Source organism: Triticum dicoccoides, chromosome 4A, assembly GCF_002162155.2.
Source record: "Triticum dicoccoides isolate Atlit2015 ecotype Zavitan chromosome 4A, WEW_v2.0, whole genome shotgun sequence".
NCBI classification, from domain to species: domain Eukaryota; kingdom Viridiplantae; phylum Streptophyta; class Magnoliopsida; order Poales; family Poaceae; genus Triticum; species Triticum dicoccoides.
The window spans coordinates 79,304,428-79,324,630 of record NC_041386.1 but is presented as its reverse complement, the minus strand read 5'-3'; the positions used below and the strand labels follow the sequence as shown (position 1 = coordinate 79,324,630).

Below are 20,203 nucleotides of genomic sequence, written 5' to 3'. Positions count from 1 at the left end.
TCTATCTGTGGTTGAGCAAATGAACATTTATTCAACTTCACATATTTAGCAATGATAGAAACCAGCATAGATACATTAGCCGAGTGATAACTACACAAATATTCAGCTCGGCTAGTGGTATTATCTCTTATTGCTTGTCCAAAGCCTGGATGTCAACCTTAGCCAGAGCCTGTATCTCATCAGTCTCCATCTGAGCCTCAATCGTGAACTGAAGATGACGCGCGGTCGGCGAGGAATGAATTCGAAAACCCGTACTTGGAGCATTATTGCACTTGGGATAAAGTAGATGTCGAAACAGCTTCTTCTTCAAGTTCGCTATCGTGAGGGATGTCTATGATAATATGCTCACTGCATATGAGTTAGTTCATTCCATGAGGTCGAGGAAAGGTTGAAGCCATTTTAGAGCTAGGCGAGGTCTCTCAGATGCAGACTAACCCATTTCGACGTGAAGCATCGCATCGGCTTGTGATCCTAAATCTAGTGATTGATTATTGACTTGTCAAGGGCAGGTTGGTGTCTTAATGTGGAGGAATTCCGTACCTAAGATAAGAAGTTTCATTTCATGCCTACCGTAGTCCCTATTTTATTGTGCATAGTCCCCCTTACCTACTCCCGAGAGTAGAAAATCAACATTTATGTATTTCTTAATAAGAAAGAGATGCTCGGGTAGCAAAGTTGCCTACCATTAGGTATTGTTTGAGCCCGTAACTTCCATTAGGAGAGGCATCCTCGCTCAGTTTCAACTGGTGGTTACTTAAGTTTATTTTCTCTGCCGGATTGCGTTTCAAATTCGGACTTGTCTTTGTTAAACAACGCTTTTGGGTTGCCTAGACCAGAGAATTCAAGAATAGGGACGCGCATTGCCTAATTGGTAGTTTATTTCCCACCATAGATTTACTCAAGTGGAAATCCTTTGAATCGAACAAAAAGTTTGTAACCGCTAGGCTGCATCGTCCCCTTCAACCAAAATCATCTAGATTACAGATTTCAGAACTGCATTTTGCAAGAAGAGAGTGCCTCCCATTCTCTGGAGTAACGATAATAATAACACTCCACGTCGCCTTCAGGCTTGGATCCATGCCTTGCATCTTCTTCTTTCTCAGAAAAGAACTCAGATCATTCAGATTCTTTGCCAGGAGAGTCCCCGGCTTTCGAGCCCTACTCGTGGGAGTTGCTTTATCCATCATTGCTATTGGCATCTTGGCGTTAAACAATTCGTTTATATAAACACTTTTTACATAGCAGAATCCTTCTCAAGTTGATTTGTGTGCCACTCGTCATCAGACAGTGAAACGTCCGGTCTAGCCCTTAGCTGAGGGATCTTCACTCCTGTCCTGCCATCCATATCCATGCCCACCCGAACCATGGGAAAGAAAGTTTGTCATAAATTACTTGTACTTGAGGGCAATGATAAAGTGAAGAAAATTATAGAAACAATGAAATGAAGCTATGGCTCAAACTATTGGAGAAGCCACCATAGAATATATCCATGAGCTTCTCAAGCACTTCTTCTTCCAATTACTTTGTGACGATTTCAAGGAAAAGTGAATGATTTCAATCAAGGAAAGAATCATATGCTCGATCCGTCGTAACAAGAGGGATAAGAAAGTCTCAACTCCAACCGCGGGAGCATTTACTATTTGGAAGTGTGCGAACGTAGCTGGTGGATCGGGGAAACAGGAAATCCTTGTGGTAATGTCGTGGAAATGCTACTTGTTGAATATCAAAAATATAGGATATAGAAAGGTGATGCGAGCGCTAGCTCATCTTAGAAGTGAGGTGAAAGATTTCTTTGATTTCGCGATCGATCCTATTTTGCTGTTCGTTCTGTAAATGACCTTGAGTTGTTTTTCACATTCTTTCTACAGGTAATTGCAGATATTGACAAAGATGGTGTACATGAAATGGTGATTGCACTTTGACTCAAAAGCACTATTCGATAAGACGCAGTAGAACTGTGCAACCGTTTTTGTTTGAGTTTGAGGCGACCTATACTAAACTATAATAGCAAGGAGAGACAGCAGCTGATACCAGATCATACTACAGTACAGCTAGTGCGTGCTAAAACCCTCCTTGTGTACTAGGCTTATGAATAAACTAAACTGTTGAGACGTCTCTAGTGTAGGTGACAGGGAAGCCATGCTCGTTAGAAGAGAAAACAGATGGTTTGAGCAAGCATGGGTTCAAGCTCTAGTGGATGGGTTTGATAGCTGAACACAAGGATAATTCATCTATGTAGCTAGTTGGTTATGGTGGCGGAGAAGCCCCTCTTTAGCTAGATTGGGCTCCTTTACTACTTTATTTAACCTGGGGTTATGCCTAAAACCGATATCTTATTATGCGTGTTCGACTAGTTCCATTTCTGATTCTCCTTCTTCGTTGGGGTCTACATACGAAAGAATGGAACACTCGACAGCTTTGATACTCAAATAACCAGCTCATTATGCTTAGGTTGGGTTAGGAAAACGAAGCTTTCCAAGGGACTAGTTCTTTCGCGCATCTGTTTCTCCAAGTTCTCTTCACATAAGAAGCCAGCCGCCTACTCCTACTATTGGGTCGGTTGGTCGGTCAAGTGAACCACGCCCAGCAGGTGGGTATGCCGATAAGATTCCTTTGTTCGACGTACGTCCATATGAAGCGAGCGCTTCAAAACGAGGCTATTATGCTGAAACTAGGGCTCCCTCTGGACGGGTAGAGCGAGAGGGATAGCAAGCACTTGAAAAGGGAAGGAAGGGTCTTAGAACTACTGAAACAGTAGTAGAACTCTTCCAAAATCCAAATAGGAGAGTGAAAAACAAAAAGAAGACCATTGGGCTGGGGAAGACTCCCTCAATCACTCTGTTGGGCGATGCTTCTTACTCTACCTTTCAATTCCTTTGCCTTTCTTCTTCTGATCGATCCAATGGTTCGGACTAGGACGTGTAAACCCCGAAGGGAGATTGACCCTACCTAAGTATTTTCTTAGATAGAAGTGGTTGGTCAAGTGTGAGTCACGCCGGGGCGGGTAGACCCACTTTTAATAGCAACGCCCAGATCAATGGAAAATGGAAGTTTCTAGAATTGCTGCTCTGTTCTGTTCAAGAAGTCTTTCTCCAGGGTTCGGTTCAGAAGGCGGGATGGAAGAGAGAGAATGGGCTCATCATGCGACAAGGTCGATCGATCACTCAAACTGTTCGGTATCTCTACAATTGAGTGAGCTGTGTTGCGAAGGAAAATGATGAAATTGCTTACTTTTCACAGGCGTGAATTCTATCTTCGATTAGATAGTTTCCATGCTTTTGATAAAAATATGGGTTGGTATCTGAATGAAAGTCGGTAAGAAATCAATCTAGTGCTGTCCTCGGCAGACCAGGAAATGTAATAAACTTTGGAGCCTCATCATTGGAAAGATTGACAACTTAACGGTCTGAAAAACTATTCAAAGAGTGACTTTTAAGCCCCACTGGTTCGCTTTATTTTCAATGTACATTTCCTCCCTCGTCAGCAGCTTCATTACCTGCTAAGTCTGGAAGGGTAGTAAAATCACTCACAACAATCAATCTTTTCTTATGATACTGATACGATGCAAACGGTGACACCCCTGGATAATGTGTCTGTGCATTTGTGTCTGTCTTCCCTTAGATGTGAGGAATCGAATCTCTATTGAAATCTTGAATCACAAGGTATCCTTTCTTTAAAAACACATGAACGGGCGCCCTGAATGAATAAGAAATTGCTGCTATAACAGAGAGTTGCCCCAGATCATACAATGTGGTTCTCTACTTTCGGCTGGCTGGCAGATCAGCGTATTTATACGAAAGAGTAGACAAAGGTTCTGACAGGGGTAACTACTACCAAGAAGCGAACTCAGAGAGATGAAGAGAGAGAAGTTAGCCACAACCGATCATCGGAGGAAGCAGGCTTACAAGAAACTGATGGGACGATCGAAAGAAGAGAGTGATAACAGGTTTCTAGTTGACAACCTTCCGCATTTCTTATTGGGATAGATTTCATACATTCCTATTTCCTTTACCCTCCCATGAGGAAAAGCTGGTGTGATTAAGGTTATCTAAAGAAAAGCTCATAGTGTTATGCCTTGTAGCTTATTCCACTCTCTATAGTAGTTCCCTTCGATTCAACGCAGTGAAGACAGTTTCAATCGGGTCGATGGACCCTTGGTTGTTTTTGTGATAAGTCGCTATTATCAAATAAATAGTCATTTCTTGCTCGATTCGAGAGGTGATTTCATTCCACAGTGACAATTCATGTTGAACGCGTCCTTCGGCATTTACGATTCTTCCTACAGAGGGCACTACTAGCAGAGAATAACCTTTCCACCCGACGATAGCTTGGCCAGATCTTCACGATAAATTTACTTACTCGCATCAAACAAAACCCTTTGATTAATTGCCAATAGCGTCTTCTCTTGGCTTCCCCTCCACTGTTTGAACCAGACGTCCACCCCAAAACGAAATAGGTCTTGTGTCGGCCCCTCAGTTCTAGGCCGAAGTAGAGCGAACGTGTTTCCGCACGCGTCCAAATTCTTATTCATATACAACCCATTTCTGGTGTCTAACGCATACCTAACCCGAGATGGCCAGAGACAACAAAGAGGGGAGTTTTGCTCGCCTCAGCTATGGATAAATCCAAGCGTTGAAGCAAACACACTCAGCTATAACACCCAGTTATAGGTTTTGGGAAAAGTCCTACCGATGTAATTATAGACAGCATAATTTGGCCTTCCTGGTAGGGACCCATGTTATACCCTGACCAACGCTTCTTCCTTCTCTTTCCGTCCTTTGTAATACCCAACACACAAACAAGGACAACTTTCTTAATGATTGATATTCATGAACGCTTCCTTCTCAGGCTTGTGTTAGTTAAAGACCCCTAGCCCGCCGATAAGCCTGCTTGCTACTATCACTTTCGTCTTCGAAGTCTCCATTCCCAATATCTTTATTGTGTGGGTGTGAAGTTCCCAGGAGATACATAGGGTAAGATCTATGACCAGGCAGCTGCATCGAGTTTCTCTTCTTCCACTATCGAATCGGGTGTTTTCTCCGTTCGGTCGGCTTGGCCAGCCCGGAAGTAATACGAAGTGAACGGGAACCTTGCGCATGCAGTGCTAACAGATTTCGACTCGAGTACAGTAGGAATAGTTTCCTTAACCTGAGTGACCAAAGGAAGAACGCTCTTGATACATTCCATTCGGAAGATCGCATTGAGTAGGTGGCTCCAGCCTGCCAGGAGCCCATCTTGAATAGTAAGTTCGGATTGCTAAGATAGGAGCAAAGCCAAACGTAAGCATCGGTACGGATCGACTGGCCCGCCCACCATCACCACCGGAACTTTCACCTCTCGGCTCAGAGAGTTTATCGCATCCATATCTTCTTGGGGCTTTCAGGTATCTTTTATAGATTCCTTGAGATGGAGGCACTAGTGTGACTTTAGGTGACCTAAGTTACTTAAGATGACTTTCGGAGTAGTTCTGCTCGAGCTGCGGGTAATTCATTTTCTGGATGGTGCTTCTCAATCGAAGGATCGATACGGGTAGGACCACTAACCAACAGGAAAGCATCTCCAGATCCGATATGAGAACTTGCTTCTCTATACGAAATTCATTAAATGAAAAGGTAACTGTATGCGCTCTATGCGCTTTGTCTTCATCACCATTATATCCTTTTTATCTCTTGTGGAACGACTTGGGAAAGTTGCCCAGAAAGACAATAAAACTCCCGTATTTGCCCTTTCTTGCTTGCCCCTAACCAGAATAAAGGTCACAATGAAACTTTGATAAATTGGACTCCGCTAAGACCCGCTTGATATGAGTAGATTGCCCCGAGTATTTTACTTTGACAAGACAAAATCACTTGTTTTTTTAGCTATATGAGAAAGAGCTGGCGTGTACCTGAACCCCCCTCCTGGTAGCAAAACAGATCAATACCTCGATTCGTATCTACTCACCGGGCGGAAAAAACATAACATAGCATTTCTCATAAATAGACAGTTTTCGTTGAAACGATCATTTCCAAGTTCAAGATGTTGTTTCCCTGTGAAGAATTCCGCTAGCTTGGCATGTTGGTACCAAAATACTACCTATGCTGACAGCTAGCAATCGATAAGCCATCTAGCTTCTCTCCGCTACGGTGACGGCTTATAACACGTCGATCCAGCTTTTCTTCCTGGCGTAGTAGAGGAAGGTCCATTGGGCGTAGAGAGAGTACCATGTGATCAGTCTGTAATGCTTATTGGAAAGTGCTCTCTATCGTCCGGGTCGTGAAAAACACATGTTCTGACTTCTCTTCTGAGAAAATGGGGTGGATCATCTTCAAAAGCAACTCTGCAAGAAAAAGCCGCCTCACAAGCGCATACCTTTCTCCCTTGGAGCAGAAGTCGTCGTACTCCACTTCAAGATGCTCCTTGGTGGTCGCTCTCCGAAGCAACGTCGCTTGAATACGAGACACATCACTCCTCAAGCACGTTTCGAGCAAGCAAGACAACACTAGCTTCTACGACTCCGAGTTAAAGAGCGAGTATTCTCCAAGGCGACATTGTCCTCAAAAAGGTTGTGTATCCACAGTCCCAAAGCAAGCTCCGCCTAAAATGGGAAGTGTTGCATCATGTCACAGTCCTAGGATCCAGAGCTCACCGCTTGTCCTCCATGGAAGGTTCCTCCTGGAGCTTCTGATTGTACAAGCAAGGCACGCACAAGTCCAACTATGTATGATTACAGGGCATCAACCCCACTGATCATCCCACGGGCGAGTCGTTGTTTAAGCACGAAAATGGAATAAGAAAGTAAGTTCTGATATCGTAGTGCTCGCGCGCCTACGTGTACTACTAACGGATTCAAGAACCGGTGCTCCCTCCGAGAGTAAGTCACTCCAGTGGAATCAGCAGATACCGGGTCCTAGTTCCCTAAGTGGTTACCCGCTTGTGTTCCTTTATATGACCACTAGAGCCGGTAGAGGATCAAACGGAGGTAGAACTTAGCAATCCAGCCTACTCACCCGACTCGGTCCACCCGTATGCGAGGTTTGGGTCTCCTACGAGACGTGGTAGGTAGGCAATCTCCTACTATGCGTTTTTCATCCCACTCCCTCTATCAACATAAGTAAATGTGCATAAAAGAAATACAACTGCTCAGTCAAATCTCTATGCGCCAATACATGGAAAGATCAAAGCCTCGCGGGACACGTAAAGAGACCTACCCACCACCCTTGTGCGTGCGAACCTAACAAGAGATGCTGATGCCAGCTACACCGCGCTTTCTTTCCGACCGACCTGACGTTCCGAGGAGAAGAAGGAATGGTTGTATGCATGCGCCGGACGCCTATAAAAAAGTAAAAGAAACCATGGATGGGGAGAAAGAAATCCCTACTTACTTGACAGGTTTTCGGGTCTCAGAAACATAGAAAGGATTTCACAAATAGGATAAATGTCCAGTGAGGACATCTCCTTGCTTGCTTTTTCATTGACTGATTCTAGTGGCTGGCCCAGTGAGAGAATTACCAGTGTCTGTCATTAGACTTTATCTTTCCATGGTGAACTCCTTTGTTGTTGAAAATCGGCTGGCTGGATTGACCTTTGGGATTGAGTCACTCGTACATTGAATCAGAGTATTTCGTATAACTCTTACTTAACAGACTTAGTGGACTGATTGATTGTTTCTTAGTTAGGATTTTCTATTCCTCCTAGCTTGCGAAATTCCCCTCTGCACTTGCAACTTTAATAAGAAGTAGTAGATGGGAGTAAGGGCTCGGCTGGTGAGTAGTAGGAGTAAGGGCCCGGCTAGTGAGATCTAGCTTATACTATCTTTCTGGTGTAAGAGCATCTCGCTTATACTTTCGGAGATCTCTCTTGTAATTCGTAGATCTAAAAGCCTAATCTAGAAAAGGGTTTTTCTCAGAGCCATAAGTCAAAATAACAAGTCCAAATTCCGCAAGAGCTTGACAAGCAATCCTTCCTACACAACTCATTGGCGGTGTGACCTGCTTGACTTTTATCTTTGATTCAACCTTGGTATTCTCCTTTCTGAAACTTACTAAGACTATTGAAAGCTTTTTCAATGATTCAAAAAAGCATCCCTAGTATAAGAAGCTGTACCTGACCTACTCCTACTATAGTATTAGAAAAAATAAGAAGCTTTCAAAACACCACTACTATATCTAATATGCCCCGCCAGACCAAGAGTGAGGAGCTTGACTGAACCTCTGAGCGAGCTATTAGTACCTTCTTCCTGAAGAGTAGTAGCCTTCATTCATAGCCTGACCAACTCGTTCGTACGCTAGTCAGCTATGAATTTCTAGTCAGGTTGCTATTCCCTTCTATGGAAGGCTTTTGACCACTATCATACATGACTTTTTTTCGCCCTTCTTTTTAGAACTCATATAATACTGCTGCCCTTTCACTTGCTTCTGCCTTTTCACCAGAATTAAGATAGTGTCCTCCCTGAATTGAGAAAGAAGAGAGAATACCTATGTGCTGCTATGCCTATGGTCCAGAATTGCTATCCGTACGACCTTGGTCTTTGATTGTATAAAAAATACATACTAAGCAAGTAAGCCTTCCTAAAAGCATTTATTTTTTACACCTCTTCTCTCGATTTGAAGAGATTACACATCACTGCGAACGAACTTATTCACTCTTCGAAGCCCCCACCACCTTCTTTCTTTGAGCCGAGCACTTTACTTCGGCTGTGGTCATTGCCTACCGGTAAACTCCCATACTTCCTTCTTTTGTTCGAGGGAGGCCATACATCTTCCTTCTTTGGTTGGATCCAGGTCAGAAAGTTATAGGAAGGTTGTGTGCGCAAACAAGTCTGAATTAAGAAGAAGGGGAGCGAGAAGTACACTACCCATTTGGGTATTGGCAAATCACAGTCATACTTCTTAGAGCGGGGTGGAGCACCAACACCTTAAGCTGCACAAGTATCTTAGTAAGATAGACACCGATTAAGAAACCGAGAAGTCTAGATTATGGAGACTCTCTAAGTTTTTCTCTGATTTCCTGTGTTTGTACTACTTCACTTTAGACCCGGCATATTGTATGTATCCTTCGCCCTTATTTTAAGTTTAGAGAATCCGCCTTCACCCTTCAGAGAAAACATGGTGGCCGGAGACAAGGTATGTAGATTAATAGAGTAGCTCTTACTTTTTGAATATATCATTGATCAAAACTTGGTTCTCATGGATGAAGTGTTTGAGTAGACAAAAGAAGAAGAAGCTGCTACACGAAGTGAAAACCGGTGCTAAGAGCAGGATATTCTTATCTATGAGAGAGAACTGCTTGGCCCACGATGAGAGAGAACTGGTAGAGAAGTGCTAAAAGTAAGTGTAAGTTAACGAGCATGAACCTCCTCGTTGAGCAGCCGCCTGAGCTTTCTCTTTGTTTAGAATTGAAAGAGAAGTTTTTGGTAGTGGGGTGCATGGTGTATTAAAAGTGGATATAGACCCCGGACAAGAAAGCCTTTTCTTAAGCACAAATGCGGTACTATTTTTAGCAAGCAATCTCTTCTACAATAGGCGGTCTGATCAATCCAAAATATTGAGGCTGGATTGAGATTTCTCTCTAAATCAAACCGGATTGGAATGCAGGTATAAACCAGCAGCAACCAATAGAGGAGTCAGCCGGTTATGATGCAGCAACAGGTAGACCACTCAGAGACTGAATACAGCTAACATTAGCAGCAAGTGCACCATCACTAACAGGAATCGTAATGGTCTCAAGCATGTGCTTCCTTTCTTCTTGAAGGACCTTGTTTTAAACTTTCTTAATGTCAGGAAGTAGAAGTACAGTGAAATAGATCGAGTATCAAGTATATTAGTGTGTAAGGGTTTCAATGCAGACCTTGATGGGGATCAAATGGCTCTTTCTGGAATTTACTTTTGAAAGCCATCAACCAGAGAACGAAGAATCACTGTGTCTGCCGCAAGAGCAAGAGAAGAGAAAATATTTCTCTCCTTGAAGAGACCGAACTAGACTAGTGGCCGGATGGAAGGGATGGGACTAACTACGTTCCAAAGACTTGATCAACAACATCTGTTCCTTAACTCTCTGTATCTGCCCTTTTTTATATCAACATTCCGAATTGAGCTCTACTACCGGAGCCTTTCAATAGGAAGGAATGGAATCTTATCTTACACGAGAGGCCTCTTTCCAAGCCCTCCGTGCAATCTGAATAGGATTCGGAGTCTCCTTCATTCACTGCCAAGCTCTAGTAAATATCTGAGTGAGTAAGTTATGGATCTAGTTTATGAGCAGCTTAACTAGAAAAGCAAGCAGAAGGAATAGAAGAATGAAATGCAGAAATAGGGGAAGGGCGGGTAGCATTTTCAAATGCCAGTTTGAGTGAGACAGTTTCTGTCTGGCCCCCCACTTTTAGGCTGTTCTTCCATTCTGCCTTTGTCTTGCTCTAAGCTACCTGACTTCCTTCCTTTGTTCTTCCATTCTACTTTGTATGATTCTGATCATCAGTTCTTATCCATCCCATTTTAAGGACAAATCCTAATGTTGGTAAAATATACATGTTGATCAAGGCCAAGGACAATGAAGCAGCCATGAAAAGATTGAAGAACGAGGTATGATGATTACTTCGGACTACTTTCTGTTCTTCATGCAAACGACCATATTTTCCGTCTGCAATACATGTAGAAGATACTGAGTTGTTTAGATGTTTACAGGAAATCGATGGGAAAAACTACCACAGCTTTGTATTAAGCAAGCAGGTTCCAGTCGTTGGTAATTTCAGGGAAGCCTACATTGGCATTGCTCCTGAGTTAGCCAAAGAGATCGCGGAAGAAGTGGATGTTATCGTAAACTCTACAGCAAATACCACTTTTGATGAGAGGTTCGTGAAGCTATACTAGTCTTGCACCAAGGATTGCTTCCATTACTAAATGTGTAAGTTCACATTCCATAGCAATAAAAGTATTGCAACTTGCAGGTATGATGTAGCACTAGACATCAACACCGTGGGGCCATTTCGGATAATGAGTTTCGCGCAGCGGTTTCGAAGACTGAAGCTCTTCTTGCAAGTATCAACAGGTCAGAATGCCAAATAAGAGTTTCTTGTGGTCGAAATCAAATGGTAACCTGTTTCTATTAATCTCAAAAGCTTACAAACAAGCTTTAGCAGTATGTTTGCATGTCATTTTTTTGGCCAAACAGCATATGTGAATGGGCAGAGGCAAGGTTTGGTACTAGAGAAGCCATTTTGCTTAGGGGATACCATAACAAAGGGGATAGGTTCCTCAGATTTTTCGGCACATCAGAATACCGTGTTGGATATCGAGGCTGAGATCAAGTTGGCTTTTGACTCCAGAAGGCATTCTTCTGCCTCTGCTTCTGTTACTCAAGAAATGAAAGAGTTAGGTAGTCGAGGTATTCTAGTATTTCCCTGTTACTTTCTCATGTCTGTAGATACGAATACACACATGAAGTATTAGTTTGTGCAATTTATTTATTCATAGGGCCAAACTCTATGGTTTGCAAGACACTTATGTGTTCACAATGGCCATGGGCGAGATGGTCATCAACTGCATGCGAGGAGAGATACCGGTGGTAACAATCAGGCCAAGTGTCATAGAGAGCACATGGAGGGATCCCTTCCCAGGTTGGATGGAAGGAAACAGGTAAATGCTAAACCCAAATCTGAGGTTGCGGATGTCACATATATATGTGATGCATCCTCGTCTGCTTACCAGATAATGAGCATTCTGGAGGATGCGCTCCATGGGAAGAAAACACCTGTTGTTTACCTAAACATAACAAGGATGACAGACTACAGGAAGGAGGCACACCCTTTTATCGGAAGCAGAAGTTGACTGAGCAGGAGCGGAAGTCGCCTGAGTTATACCTGGACTGTAGCCACTGGTGCCTTCCAGGAGTACCGGACTCCTGGAACGAGCTCCTCTATGCACAGATTCAGGTCAAACAGCATCAGAGACTACACCAATAAAGGCAAGCTTGGAATTACTTGTTCCTATACATGAACTGTTGTTTGTTGTGCAAATTAGTTTAGGATAATGACTCACACAAAGCGGTCAAGGCAAAGCTGAGATAAGTGAGGATCCTTGCATAGAGTAAAGTAGACAGTAAGTCAGATCTCTGACTCCCAATACCAACACGAAATCTGTATCTAATTCTAATAAGAGCGGAGGTTATGATGGACATCTCAATCTCTTGAATCTCCTTCTATTTTTAGGATTCAGCTTTGTCAAGACAAATGTTCGAGTCATGCCATGCTTCAAGCTTTGTGTATATTGATGCCAAATCTAACCATGCTTCCATGTCTAACTTCTGAAGGGATTTAACCTGTGAAGGCAAGCCTTGTGTATGTTGGCGTGATGACGAGAGAAAGGAAATGCCCAGGAACAATAGCTGTCCGTAGCACACCCTGCAATGACTTCGACCAGCGGACCAGCCTATCCAATACCCTACGCCATGACCTTAGAAGTTCATACCCCATGATATTCAATGACACCCATAGACATTTGATCATTCATACCTCACAGTACGCTTGCTTTATTTTTTTTGGACTTTGAATTCCAAGCGAAGGAAGCTCAGTGAAAGATAGACTGGGATTTGACAGCAAGAAGAAAGCAATCATAGTACGCGGCACACACCGCTGACGAATGAGACTGACGTCCCAAACCAACACAGGTTCAAGACTAAGTGCAGAACCAAGAATGCCGTGGATAGAAAAGTGAGTGCTTCCTCAAGCTTCATGAAGGAAGGGTCCAAGGACCTAAGCGACCACCTCTACGAAAAAGAAAAACCTATATATAGATAGTGGTATGTGTTCGCTGACGCTAAATAGACTTGGCTCGGGGCAGAACTGAGTGGCTAGGCTAAGTTCCCTAGTCTTCTATTGGCCTACCCACCCCTATGACATGGAGGCGCTTACCCTTCTCCAACAAGCGTTCCACCACGCGGCGATTGATTACCGCTTTCCGTCTCAATCCGTTCCAGACCAAGCCCCTTCTTTTTGTAAGTTGGCTGACCTTTGGGAATCTAAATTCCATGGCCTTACAAGAGCTCTCCTATATGCAATAAAGGCCTCCGCAAAACAACCACTTCTCATCCATAGCTTAGGAAGTGCCGAGTGGAACATCTCTATCAGCTTACACTCTTCAGAAGTACCTTCTGGAACACCATTCAGCCATGCAGACTCTACAATGTCTATGATGGTTTTGCATTCTTCTGCACCATTTGTCATCTCAGGATACAATAAGTAAAAGTAAAATTCAGACTTGATGTGCAACTCTTCCAGAAGCAGACTCACTGAATGCATCGACATATGCATTACCATCCCATTCACTTGTGAGGCTTTCCTTCTTGAAGAGCGCGGAGAAACTTAAACTCTAGTTGGCACTTTCACTTTCAGTAATAGCACTGGTCATTCGCGGTTTCTGGTTTCTTATATCAATTCCCTGAAGAACTTGCAATGCTGCATCAAAATTTCCCCTCTGATATTCCAGTCTTCCCAGCAAATCGGGCCTCCTGATATACAATCAAATAAACCTTACCAGTGAGCAAATCAGCAAAAGAAACTACTACTATTTCCTTTGAAGAGAGAGGGGTTTAGCCAAACGCAAACCTCAGAATTGATCTTTCTAAGGTCTGATTCCACTTCATTTACGTGGCTATCATCAGGCGTCGCTTCTCAATTTCGTGCCCTCGAAGAACCATTTGCTGAGAAATCCCGTGTTGCAAGAGATTCTGGCGATCGAGGCATCTCTTCAAACTTTGATTGGTCCCCGCTGCAAGTACATAACATGATGGCAGCCATTTTCTGCTTTGGTTCGTCGTTTCCTGAAGTAGGAGTGGTATGCTTTTTGAATTACGAGGGAACCAAGGAAGTCTCATGCATGAAGCTTTCAAATTGGTAGTGATCGGGAGGCGCGTCGGGGCTCGATCGATCAGGAGGCCATCGATCAACGTTCGCAAGATCGTGCTGATGGGCCTTCCTCATGTTGGCTGTGCACCTCACTTCCTTTCAGACTATGGCAGCCAAAATGGGGAATGCATCGACTACATCAACAATGTTGTGATCGAGTTCAACTATGTATGGCCTGAGATACATGTCCAGCGAGTTCATCCGCCAGTACGCAGATTCCAGGATCAGTTACTGTGATGCATTCGAGAGTTCAAGTCGGACCCGTCGTACCTAGCGACGCTGCTCAACTGCATTATCAGTGCCGTGGAGAGCGGAGAGCGGCAATGGGGAGGAAGCAAGGCCATCTTACGTATGCTGCTGCAACCGTGGGACGTCTCTAGGATTGCATATAATCTCCATGCACTCCCCTGCAGGAATGCACTCCAGAGCACGAACGTACGGTATGCAACCCAGCGGCCCGATGTAGGCGACAACCAATTTTCTTGCCACCGGAGAACGAGAATTCGACACCGTACGGCGGGGCGTTGGCCTTGGACAGGGTCACGAGGTAGTCATTGTTCCCAGCATCGACGAGGGAGTCGCAGAAGATGAAGAAGGCGTGTGGCGATGCTTGAGATGGGAGAAACAAGAGCAGTAGCATCAGTGCTGTATTTAAATTGTGTGCTATCCTGGAAAAGGGCTTCACATTTTGATGGAATTGCAACATGCAGGCTTTCACAACCACTGATGCTTGCTGTGGACTGGGGAGAGAGCAGCTCTTCGAAGCTGGGCGTTCTGTGTGATTATGGAGGAACTGTAGTACTCGCCCGAAAATGCAAGCCGGGATAGATACTTAAAGAAAGGGGGAGCGGTGGGCCTTCAAAAAGGAGCGAGGGAGTGATGGGCAACGTTTTTCTATATGTTGCTCGTGAGCCGCCAAGTACCAGTCTCGCAACAGTACTGGCGTTAAAGGATCGGTCCTTCACTTGCGGATCGTTCGCGAGTCGAACTCGCTCTCTTGCCACGCCTTTGACTCACGAACTCGAGTCGGACTCATTCACTGCTGACTTTTTTGAGGATCGTTCGTTCTTCACTCTCTTGCTATTACCCGCAGGGAGCGCAGCAACCGACGGTGCATATTATCATATAGAAAGAAGCGAAGCGTAGCGATTCGTACTATCGGAAAAGTGTCGCTAACCGCTAGGCAATAGAGTCAGCTTACGGGGTGGGGCGCAAGCAAGCATAGCGAATCACATAGAGTTGCCCCTACCTGCCAGCGTGCAGATAGATAGGGCGGGCGAGCGCAGGGATGGATGTCTGAGCGGTTGAAAGAGTCGGTCTTGAAAACCAAAGTATTGATAGGAATACCGGGGGTTCAAATCCCTCTCCATCCGCGAGGTCATAAGTTCTCTCTTGCCTTGTCTATAGATAAGAACGAATCTCCTCGACTCGACTGATATGATGGATGGAATGGGTAGAAGGTTGAGGTTATTGTGTGTTGATTTAGTTAGGACTTTGTCTCCCTTTCGTTATCTTCTGCCCCGGGTGGATGACCTGTGGGAGCTAAGTCGAAGATCTCGGTGTCGTCGTGAGTGGTTGATAAACAACGATTGCAGTTTGATTTAGGGAGTCCCAACCCTCTGAAGCTTAACAGACAAAGAAAACGATAGAGACTTCCGGGTATAGGGTGACGACTGAATCAAGTATTCAGGTGGCAGAGTTTTTAGCTACATAAGCGCTCAAATTCCTGAATACTTATTGCCCAAAAAATATGATCAACCCCAGGTACATTTATTAGGTTTTGATCCGAGGCTATCCTAGTCTGCAGGACCCAACACAAGTATTCCTCCTTTCCAATCTGAAAAAGGTGTTGCCGAAAGCTTACCCTCTTCCACACGGATGCTACAGCCGCTATCACTTTTGCAGGAGGGGAATTACAGAGTTCGCCTCTCGAATCTTGTTTGGTAAGCGGAATTTTGACCCAGGCGCCCTAGTGTTGCCTAACCGTTCGGCCGGAGATGTCGGATGCGAGATCTTTAGCTACTTGTATCAATTTGCCGCAGTGTGCTTAGATACAATGGGCTGGCAGCTGAGGCTTGGCAGGATGGGGGAGTTAATTAAGGTCGAGGGAGCAGGAAAGAGTTTGTTATTCGCTATTGGCTTAGTACGGCCTATACATAATAGGGCCATGACGGTTTTGGCAAGGCCTTGAACTTCATATATCCCTTTTTTACTCAATCCAGAATACCGATAAAGTCAGATTGAATCATTTTGTCGACCCTTCCTTTGGATTTATTATCATAGGTAGTGTTCGAGATCGCCTCTGTGCGGTGAACGCTCGAATGTAGCTAACATCAGTTTTGTCCTCGCGTGGTTGAAGGAGATGCTGCTGCTGGATGGAATGCTTCCGGGGCGCCATGATCCTTCTATCAGGAATAGAATAATCGAGGGCATTGACTGACTGCATCAATCATCGCTCAGTGAGCTATTAATTGCCGCCAATAGCGCTTCGCTTGCATGCAAGGCGGCTAATAAAAGCGCCAGGTAGACGCGCGGAGATGCATTTTGAGTACTGGTGGTACTGGACAAGCTCTAGGGGAATAATCTCTTTCTTATTTCTTTCTTATTTCTTTCCCATGACGACTAGGAACAGGCAAATCAAGAATTTCACTTCGAATTCCGGACCTCAACATCCTGCTGCTCATGGTGTTTCACGATCAGTATTGGAAATGAACGGAGAAGTGGTCGAACATGCGGAACCACATATTGGATCACTCCAGTGCGGCACGAAGCCGCTGACGCTGAGTAGGCTCCTATGCCGCTAGCACGGTGGAGGTTCCGTAGCGCGTCATGAGCACCGGGCAAAGGGACGGTTGAGCAACTCAAGCGAACCGCCCTACCTGACTTTGGATAAAGATAGAAGGGAGAAGGTTGTGAAGGTGGCCTCGTTATCCACACATCTGGTCGGAGGACCGACCTGGGTTTTCACGAGCGTAGGCGGGTCCTGGAGTGCCCGTCAAGGGCACTAGCGCATACCCCAGGGTGATCATCACCACCTGCACCTCACATCTCGGCACAGTGGAACGTGTAACCCGCCTGCTGTCCAAGTCAACCATTGAATTTCCTGTAATTCATAGCGCCTAACAGAACGTAGCAGCAAGGGACAACCCACCCATACAGACAGCCTGGGGGGAGGATGGCACTACTGGCAAAGACCGTCTGGCGAAAACACCGCAGGCGCGAAGCGTGGTGGGCCTGCGCCGGGGGAGCATAGGGAGGAAAGGGAGCCCGGACGGTGGAAGAGCCAGGGGAAGCCGAGTCATTTGACGGAAATGGAAGGTCCGAGCGGCTCATTCATTCTTGAAAAAAGAGGGGGGGAGCGAGCCAATGCATCAATGAATAGATATAGTCAACAGTACTAAGACAGCGCTGCCTACACGCGAATTAGCTTCCGATGTCGAGCAGTCTCAATTTCACTACAGGATTTGCGAATGAATGCTGGGCTGGGCCACCTCAAATGGCGTGAGCCGCATGCAGGGAGACCCGCACGTACGGTTTTCAGGGGGATCCGGCCGGCCGGCGCCCACCCGACTACAGGGACTGAGAAATTAATCGAGTACAAAACTTATCTTCAAGCTTTACCTTATTTTGATCGTTTAGAGGGCGATCGCGGAGTCACTGAATGAAGTCCTCCCTCCCTTTCTTTCGGAGGTGCTGACCCGCTGCGAGGCAGATATGACTAAGTGACATATTGAATATGGCGACGACTACAGTATGTCGTAGAAGGAGATAAGAGGTGGAGCCAACGACCCACTAAGACTCGCGTATCTACAACTACATTCCCGAGCGGCAGTCAAACGGAGGCGTGAATGCAAGATGCCAGCGGAATGATCGATTGGACAGAGGCTAGGGCAGCTTTCTTCCCACCGCGTCCTTCCTTGTGTGTCGGAGATACAAAGAGAGTGCACCGGAAAAGAAGGGGAACTGAATCAATCTATTCCATGGCGAAGCATCCGAAGCATAACTGCACACTCACACGATCTTTGCCGAGAGATAGGAGCATTCGGTGGAACCGGTGAACTACACTTGCTTCTTGATAGATGTGTGGGATAGAGGGCTCGTGGTACCTGCTGCCCGCCCTTCCTCCGCTTTGATAACCGTGTGAACGGAGAGTGGGCAGAGCAAAAGGGAAGGAGGTCCTCATACGGAGTCGCACACTTGAGCAGTGCGGGAGACTGGAGAATGGGTCGAGTAAACTCCCTTAGGGCCGATTAAATCACAGACGAGGAACTTTTCTTTCTTTTTTTCTTTTTGATTTGAAGGGTATGTTCTCAAAAAAGAAAGGCAGAGGTAAATACTTCGAAGAGGCAGCTCGGTAGGGATGGAATGGTCAATAGTCAAGTCAAGGATGACTTCTTTGTTGGCGAAACGATGGGGGAGAGAAAGCACGCCAGTGATTCTCTGAGCCGGTCTTCATTTCCAACGCCTCGGGAAACAGGTCGAGATAGATGACAACACCTTTTTATCCTCTTCCTTACCGGGAAGGCGCACTTCTCTTATTCTTATGGCCTTCACCTCCTGCCCGGCCCGGAAATAGAACCCAGCCCCCTTTCCGATCCATTCATTTCTGCAAGCAGGCGGGATCCAGAGCTAAGCCCCCCTCCTATTCGAAGCCGGGTGTGGCCTCGCCCTTTTGCTCTTCCTTCGGTTTGGCTCCACGAAGGCGCCGCCTAGACTAGGAGCCCCACTCTTATTCAAAAGGCGCCCAGCTTTCAAGACGATGATAATAATTAGTCAACTTTTTCCAATATCATGGAATAGCATGGCCCGGGGCTAAGGTAACTCCAGTGGGAGAGCCGTGTTATGGGTGACCTTATTGCACGGTTCAGAGAGCACTTGTGTATGTGATGCAAGTGAACGTGTACGAAAAAGCTGTCGTAAAGTTTCGTTGTTCGTTCCGTCGTTGACCCTATCTATGTTTCTACGATGGCCCAAGAACACGCTCATTCTTCAGCCGTAGAGAGACTTTTGAATTGTGAGGTACCATTACGAGCTCAATATATAAGAGTGTTATTCTCTGAAATAACTCGAATTTCAAATCATTCACTTGCTTCAACTACTCATGCTATGGATGTGGGAGTGTCAACTCCGTTCCTTTGGGCTTTTGAGGAGCGGGAGAAATTGTTGGAATTCTATGAAAGAGTCCCGGGAGCCAGGATGCATGCCAGTTTCATACGACCTGGTGGAGTGGCACAAGATCTGCCTCTTGGCTTATGTCGAGATATTGATTCCTCCACACAACAATTTGCTTCTCGTATCGACGAATTAGAAGAGATGTCAACCGGCAACCGTATCTGGAAACAACGATTAGTGGATATTGGTACTGTCACTGCACAACAAGCAAAGGATTGGGGATTCAGTGGTGTAATGTTAAGAGGTCGTGCGACATGAAGACATTGATAGCAATATGGGGGAAGTTCCCATCAGGCAACAACGGTTCTGCCTGACCCTACAAAAGCATGCATATGTTGTCAGTGAAGATTTTGTGTGAAGCCTTGGAGACAACGTACCCGGGGCTAGGGTGAGCTGAGGGGGGACAGCGTAAGTGAGCGAATGTGTGTAAGCCCAGTCAAAGATTCCTATTCTAGGCGGGGTGGGCCATCAACCTTCGAATGGTGTTGGTCCTACGGACCGTGAACGGATTCGCATCTGGCCTCTAGGCACGTCAGAACCGCATGAGTTCACCGGGGTGGAGCACGGTCCGCCAAAATCGGCATAGGTTAGGTGCTATTGATGGAACATGGTAAGCCCATCTTTCTCCATATGAAAGTGCTGCGGGCACATAGAGATGTGGGTAGAGGAAGTCTCAAAAAGCGAAGGCCGAGCTGTAGGTCACATGACCTGCACCGAAAAGGTGGCTGACTGGGCTTTCTGCTGGATCAAAGCGGATCAGCTCGCCAAATTCGTCGATCGAATCGGGTGCCCCGGAACATCGAATGAAAGTGGTCTTTCTACAACCCTATTTATATGATTTTTAGGGCCCCTTTCCCCCTATCCCTCCCTTATGTTTAGGAGCGGGATCTGCCCAAGAACGACCTGTGGTGGTACGGAAGGCACGGACTCCGCAAGCGTCCCGCACCCTCTGAGAAAGAAACTCCTCAACCATCACAAGATAAAGAAGTATGACGCTCTGTGTCTGACTCTATTGGTCATAGTTCCTTGCTGTTGCGGCCGGTGCTCGTTTGCGCACGTGTGAACCACCAGATCATAAGGAAAGATGCCTCTCGGGGCATCTGAGAATGACTCGAGCCGTATGAAGGGAAACTCCCACGTACAGTTTGTTTT

General features: G+C 45.6%; 1 pseudogene; it reads right to left on the bottom strand.

The window, feature by feature from the left end:
* Positions 1 to 17,460: 17,460 nt before the first annotated feature.
* On the bottom strand, positions 17,461 to 18,926 carry LOC119285100 (annotated as a pseudogene).
* Positions 18,927 to 20,203: the final 1,277 nt, after the last annotated feature.